Source organism: Corythoichthys intestinalis, chromosome 19 (genome assembly GCF_030265065.1).
Source record: "Corythoichthys intestinalis isolate RoL2023-P3 chromosome 19, ASM3026506v1, whole genome shotgun sequence".
In the NCBI taxonomy this organism is placed as follows: Eukaryota; Metazoa; Chordata; class Actinopteri; order Syngnathiformes; family Syngnathidae; genus Corythoichthys; species Corythoichthys intestinalis.
This window is the reverse complement of record NC_080413.1, coordinates 37,808,643-37,815,811: the sequence shown is the minus strand read 5'-3', so window position 1 is coordinate 37,815,811 and position 7,169 is coordinate 37,808,643.

Here is a 7,169-nt window from a genome sequence, read left to right as displayed (position 1 = left end):
AAGCAATGGATTGTCGATTATTCACTTACTCGTTCACATGAACGGAACAGGTTGATCTCCGCGCAAAATATGACAGGTCATCACATAGCTAGGGCGTAGGTTTGGTCTCAACATTGGTAGGGACTATATTACCGTAATGCACATAATGCAAACAATGATCCAAATAAGGGACAGCTAGCTTGACTTCGTTGTTCCTTGTGGAGGCTGGTTTGACCGCAGTAGTTTTGCAGGTTACCAAGTTTAATGTTCTGCTAACTCTGATGCAGGTCGGACTTTCAGTAGACAAATTAGTGGTATTTCCCCCACTTCTACAACATTGACGTCTTTTTACATAGTTTACAGTAGCTGCTGCTGGCCCGAAAAAAAAATCCAAAATCCCTTCGCCCCGAAGGGGGCGGAGGAGACGGCATGTTGTCGACATGAATCTGTTGAGCTGTGTGTATCTTTGTGGAGGGACATTCGTTTGGGGGGCAAATTTAGCGAGTGACAAGAGATAAATGAAAGTCTGAATATCACAGGCAGAGTTTAACTTTTGGGCCGAAGGGGGGCACAACATGTTGAAGACCCCAAAACGCAGTGACAGCAATAAAATTAACTTAGAAGAATAGTTATAATAATGAGATGAAGATGACCGTTTATTGTTTCCCATCATTCTTGAGGGGAATTCTAAATCAGGCTGCTTACAACAGCTATACTTTTCGCCAAGATCATCCGTTGAATAAGGTACGCCCGCCGGTGTCATGCCAATGTAGTTACCCCAATAGAAAATTGTATCCCTTGGGTGGAGCCATATGGAGGTAGATTTGTGTCTTCATTATTCAATCAAAAAAAATGTGTTTGAATGCAAAAATAAAATAGAAACTAAAAAAAAATGCAGTTGTAAGCTATTTTTCTTTGAATTTTTTTTTTTAATTGAAGTCTTTTTTTTTTTAATTGAAGCAACTTTTTTGATTGAAGTAATGTTGTTTTGCGTTCGGGCGACATTTTGGCTAGGACATTTGTGTCTTTATTATTCAAATAAGTTGCTTTAAACAAAAAAACATCTATATTTTCAAATGAAAAATCACTTCAATCAGAAATGATTTTTTTTTTTCAAAAAGTTTTTGAATGCAAAAAAATATTTGAGACTCAAATATTTGCATTTGAACACAATTTTTAATTCAAAAAGTTGTCTTTTATTTTAGCAATCCTTTTTGTGTTTGGGGCATATTATGGGTAAGACATTTGTGTCTAAATCATTCAATTCCCCCAAAAAGTTGCTTCAATAAATTAAAAAAAAAAAATTCTAACTGAGAAAAAAATCATTTGAAAAATAAAATTGCCCTCCTCGATTTTTTTTTAAATAATATGCAAAGCAAATGACCAAGGTGCTAGTCACATGATCTGTTCGAAAAATAATTTTGACCCATTATAAAAATATCTTTTTTTGTTCATTTCGTTCATTTTTGTTGTTTGCTTTATTGCTTTTACAACTCATATACAGTGGTACCTCTACATACGATCACTTCGACACACGATCTTTTCGACATCCGACGTAAAATTTGAGCCGCCATTTGTTTCTACATCCGACGAGTTGCTCGAAATACGACGACATGACAGCACTGCAAACGAACGCACGGTGGATTTTCTTGTGTGAGAAATCAACACAGTTTTCAAAAAAGGTTGATACAGTTGGAGGAACAAGGAAAAAAGTAATGCTTACCTTTGAAATGAAGATGCAAGTTATAGAAAAATATGAGCTTGGGGTGCGCGTCCCTGAACTGGCTCAACAATACAGCTCCATGGTCCTCTTCCGACCACCGTTCGCCACTATTTATAAGTTAAGGTGACAATTATTATTGTGGTAACATTGCCAAGGAAATCGCCAGCTTCGTCACGTTTTTATCATTTATTTAAGAACTTATCCAACACAAAACGCCCATTGTCTTAAGCAGTTGACTGCTCTCAAGAAAACGAAAGTATTATCTCTACCGCACCGACCTATCTCACTATGACGTCAGCTTCGCGGTGCGTTCAGGGACAGTAAAAAGTGTCCGCCATATTAGAATCCAATTCGTTAGGGGTTTTCAACCCAGTCCTCAAGGCACACTGTGGGTCCTGGTTTTTGTTCCAGCCGATCCAGCAGAGACAGTTGAACCAATGAGGCTTCTGCTAAAACAAGCCACACCTGACTGCAATCAACTGATTGCACTTGTAAAACACCAGATTGGGGAAAAAGTGTTGTCATCTTGTTTGGTAAGAATGAAATCCTGCACCCACAGTGTGCCTTAGTGGAATAGGTTGGGAACCCCTGGCAGGAATAATTATTAATTATTCTTCTTCTTATTATATTATTCTGACTTATTTATTTATAACTTATTTGTTTTTCTATGTTTAATTGCCATTTGTAACAGTGCCAGCAGTATTTATTAAGAATTTAGTGTATGTTTTTAGGCTTTGGAACGAATTAATGGAATTATAATGTATTCCTATGGGAAAATCCCGCTCGACATACGACCATTTCGACTTACAAACAAGGTCCTGGAACGAATTAAATTCGTATGTAGAGGTACCACTGTATATAGGAAAGTCAATTACATGCAATGATACTTTTCAGCCACCAGGCCCCCCCTGAACTCTGCATATGCTGAATATAATGAAAATAATTTACTTAATAATGGTAGGGTCTGTTCTATCATTACAACATATAGGAAGACAATCTAAATTAATTGTATGAGCCATAATGTCTATTAGTGTTTATTTGATAATGTTAAACTATTTCTTTTGTTTAGGAGCCTGGTTATCTTCCTTTGCTTAGTATTTGACTGTCTACTTTGGGTTCTAATTGGTAGGTGTGGGCGTGGTTTTAGGTAATCAGCCTTTGACACATTTCAGCTGTTATGCCTACTTCAAATTAGGCTGTCAGAAGGAGCCAAGTCAGTTGAACACACAGAGTGAGGAGGTTAGCTGGCTCAAGGCATGGTTTCTGTTGACCGTTGTTTCACTGCTGCACGTTATTGTTTTGTTCTGTTTATCTGATTAGAAACCACAAGAAGTATTGTTTGAATTTTGAGTTGGATTAAACACCTTAAACTTCACGTTCAGTTTATGTTGAATGATTCAACGAGTCAAGAAACTCAGAGCCTTCTAAGCCTCTCGGTGGCTATTTCTCAAAAAAAATAATCTCCACATTACCTATATAATATAACTGAACTCTTTATATAATGCAAATAATGTTGCTTAAAAGTTGGTGGGGACAATGTGATTATCCTGAAAAGTTGGTAGTGTTATGTGCCTACTGTCCCTACTCAAACCTACGCCCTTGCTACATAGAATTTATCTGCATAATGATCAATGTACTGTATATGGTTGTCTTAAAATAAATTTATATTGCAGTTTACTAATGAATCAATATTATCGCCAAATCAGAATTGGTGGGTGTAGAATATTGATGTTTCTGATCGTTTATGCAAGATAAAAAAGGACGAGATTTGTATATCTTTAAACATCACTACATACTGTAGTTTGGAAAACCAATGTAATGTGAAAGGGGGAAAAGGAAAAACACTAGCGATAATTCTGATTCTAAGCGGCATATAGTGTCATATAAAAAGTAAACGTTATATCTGACAAAAACATTTGAGCTTTTAGTACAAATGTGCGGTGGAGGATGAAGTACTGATTTTTTTTTTTACTTAAGTAAAAGCACAGATACAGGTGCAAAAAATTACTTAAGTAAAAGTACAAATATATAAAAAAAAATATTCAAGAAAAAAATTACAAAAGTACTTGCGTTAAAATTTACTTCACAAGTAAAAAGGATTTTCGCCCAATGCAAAAATGTAATATACGTATATACTATGTATATACTTAGGGTGACCCGAGTCAATATTCAAAGAACCAGAAAATTCATTGACGGCTAAATTTTATTTAAAACTGTGCAGAATGGAAAAAAATAAGCAATAAAATTGACTGCACTGTAAACAGCAGCTTAACAAGCTCAGAACTCCAAAACTTAGCTTAATGGCAGATTGCAAGCAACTATCAGGTGTATACTGCCACCTACTGTACAAGAGTGGGGTGGTTTTTATTGGTCAATATTTTGTTCACCTGCCTAATCTTGCCTATATAAGTGTTGCTGCCTCTAGTGCTCAGTTATGGTAAAGTTGCACGGGGCTCATCGACTGCGCCGGAGGCATGAAAACGAAACTATCAATTCACAATGAAAAACAAACACAAGTGGCATGTAACGCAGACGACAATTTGAAAAGTAGTGAAGTAAAAAGTACCACTTTATATTTGTACTCAAGTAAAGTGACGAATACACAAAAATGTATTTTAGTACAGTAACGAAGTACTTCTACTTCGTTACATTCCAACTCTGCAAATACGATTTTTTTCCCCAGAGAAAACCCTAATTAAAATTAATTCAAAAGGATTTATGCACTATACATGTGAACTAATGGCAGATTGTTTTAAAGTGAATAAATTAATAAAAGCCCTAATTTTAGAGGAGCATACATTTTCTTAGAATAGTAGATGTGGCCGCTCTCTAAACACAGACACCAGCAGCCGGCCGTCAACCCACGGCTCCGGAGCAGCATGCGCCTATTTGATCCCTCAGACTGTGTTCAGTTTTTAAAAATACAAAATGAGTATTTGCTTAAGATGTATTGTGGCGCTTGCCAGATTTAACAAAGGAATTTAGCTTCCCTTTCGTGAGCAGAACAAGTCAAGCTCACCCTGCCGACGTCATCCTCCAGCTGGGGGCACTAGAGCGCTATAATGCCAGACGGGGCTACACGGCAGATTAAAAGACTAATTTCTCGTCATCTGCGCTTTGCGAAATTGTTGTACATAGTTGAATCGTCTCAAAATAAGATTCTAATTCACATACAGTATAATGATATTTAAGATTTTTTTTAATGCTGTCAAAGGCACTTTGAGACCACATAAATAAAATAAAAATGAAAATTGGGGAGAAGGGTTAATCTCTGTTGACTCCATTTCTTGTAGAAAACACATACTACTTCCTACTCGAGCTTTGCAGGTTAGCAAATTCACACAGTTTAATGTTATGCTAACTCTGATGCAGGTCGGACTTTCAGTAGCAAAACTATTGGTGTGGTATAATTTCCCTCCTCTTCGAAGGGGGCGGCATGTTGTCAACATGTTGCATTTCTCTCTCGGGCTGTTAGTGCGTGTGGTAGGGGGCGGGGGGGGGGGGGGGGGTCAATTCGTTAGCCAATCAAACGTGTGTTTAAGGAGGGTGGGGGGAAATGGACCAGTACATTCAGCAAGTGAAAAGGGGTAAATGTAAGTCTGAAAATAATTCACTTAATAATGGTAGGGTCAATTCTATACTTACAACATATGGGAAGACAATCTAAATTAACCTATAAATCTCAACTCATTATATAATGCCAAATAAGGTTGCTTAAAAGTTGGTGGGGACAATTTCAGCATCCTGAAAAGTTGCTAGTGTTATGTTCCTACCCTCCTGATGCAAACCTATGCCCTTGCTAGGTGAGCATAAGTGTCAGTAGCCACGTTTACATGCTGACTTTTATTCATACCGATTCAAATCATTCCGAATGGAAATTTCAGATCAGCTGTTTACATGTCACTTCATCTATTCCGGTCCAGCGTTTACATGTGTCTGCCTTTATTCCGAAAGAACGTTTGACAACTGCCGTCTGACATGCGCAGATTTATCAAAACAAAGCCTCACGTTGCAAAACATGGAGATCGATCGTTAGATCAGCTGCTGTTTTAACTTTTCGAGTGGAAACAAAACTTCAGAATGACATGCTGTTCATTTAAAAAGCTGTGTGGGCTGGTGGAGGGATTCATGGATATAAACTTTCCGCCGGACTCCAATTAGGTGCGCTGTGCGTGTGCTTGGAAGCCATGTTGCAAGTGACGTTACTTACGTCACCAAGTGACGTCACCGCGTCAGTACGGAGCATGTGCAGAAAGAACGCAACCAGACACCATTCCGCTTCCCTGTTTACATGATATAATTTTACTTCTCAATCAATCAATCAATCAATCAATCAAATGTATTTATATAGCCCTTTACAAAAACCCGAAAGGCCCTCAAAGTGCTTTACAACAAAACATGGCTCAAGATAAATAAAAGGCAGGAAAATATTATACAATGACATTTAAAAAATAAAGTAAAACAAAGAGCGCATCACAATAAAAGTCCAGCAAGTAAAACAATAAAACCGATAAAATCGAAAAACATTTAAAAAAAAGTCCTTAAGCTAATAAAACCAGGCTATCCTAATCTTTGTAAAAGGCGAGTCTAAAAAGGTGCGTTTTTAGCCGAGACTTAAAAAGACCTACATCCGTGGTGGTGCGGATTTCGGAGGGAAGGCTGTTCCACAGCCTGGGGGCAGCAACTGCAAAGGATCGGTCTCCCCACTGTTTAAGTTTTGACCTCGGAACATCTAAAAAAAGCTGGCCGGTCGAGCGAAGAGTTCTGCCAGAGTTACGAAAAGTTAAAATTTCCGATAGATATGATGGAGCCTGGCCATAAATAGAATTAAAAACAAACAGTAAAAGTTTGAAATCAATTCTAAAATGGACTGGAAGCCAGTGGAGTGATGATAGCATGGGGGTAATATGCTCACGTCTAGGTGTACCTGTTAAAAATCGAGCAGCAGCATTTTGAACAAGTTGCAGCCGAGAAATCGAGGACTTGGGTAGGCCAACATAAAGTGCATTGCAGTAGTCCAGCCTTGAACTTATAAAAGCGTGAATTGCTTTTTCAAGGTCGTGGCGACTAAGAAAAGGCTTCACTTTGGCTAAGAGACGGAGCTGGAAAAAACTTGCTCTTACAACAGAACTAATCTGCTTTTCAAAGTTAAGCCTGCTATCGAATATCACTCCGAGATTTTTAACGTGCGTCTTAAAAATGTCAGCCGGAGCACCAGAGTTGGGCTCAAGGGCTTTCATCATGGAAGGTGTGCCAAAAGTAATAAATTCAGTTTTGCTCTCGTTAAGGTGTAAAAAGTTTTGTGCAAGCCACTGCTTCACATCAGATATGCACTCCATCAATTTAGCAAGAGCAGTTTTTTTGTTAGGTCTCAGGGGCAGATAAAGCTGCAGGTCATCAGCATAAAAATGAAAAGTGATATTATGTTTTTTTATAATTGATCCTAGAGGTAGGAGATAAAGCGCAA